Source organism: Penaeus monodon, chromosome 23, assembly GCF_015228065.2.
Source record: "Penaeus monodon isolate SGIC_2016 chromosome 23, NSTDA_Pmon_1, whole genome shotgun sequence".
NCBI lineage: Eukaryota > Metazoa > Arthropoda > Malacostraca > Decapoda > Penaeidae > Penaeus > Penaeus monodon.
This window is the reverse complement of record NC_051408.1, coordinates 1,172,974-1,173,257: the sequence shown is the minus strand read 5'-3', so window position 1 is coordinate 1,173,257 and position 284 is coordinate 1,172,974. Positions and strand designations below refer to the sequence as shown.

At 32.4% G+C, this 284-nt stretch overlaps 1 protein-coding gene across 1 annotated transcript in view; it reads left to right on the top strand.

Moving 5' to 3' along the window:
• The window catches only part of LOC119587702 (transcription elongation factor SPT6-like), a gene marked incomplete at its 5' end in the record, with an annotated part of 9,377 nt that overhangs the window by 1,672 nt on the left and 7,421 nt on the right, over positions 1–284 (top strand).

The following is a 284-nucleotide window of genomic DNA, read 5'->3' as shown; positions in this document are numbered from 1 at the left end:
ACCTAAGCATATTTATAGGTAGATTTTCGGAGCTAAATATAAGACTGCATGTTAGAAGTATTTAAGAAAGAAGCAGCTAATGTTTGTGGGCTGCATCTACACCGTTGTGATTTGTTTACTTTATTCTTTTGTATTACAAAATGAGAAGAAATTAATTCATATTAGTACCAAGTAACAGGGAGCCATCTTACATCAAAACAGGATTTTATTATTTAAGTTTTGGGAAATACTAACAGGCATCCTATAAATTTTACTTTGACCTTGGATGCAGATACGACCTTACG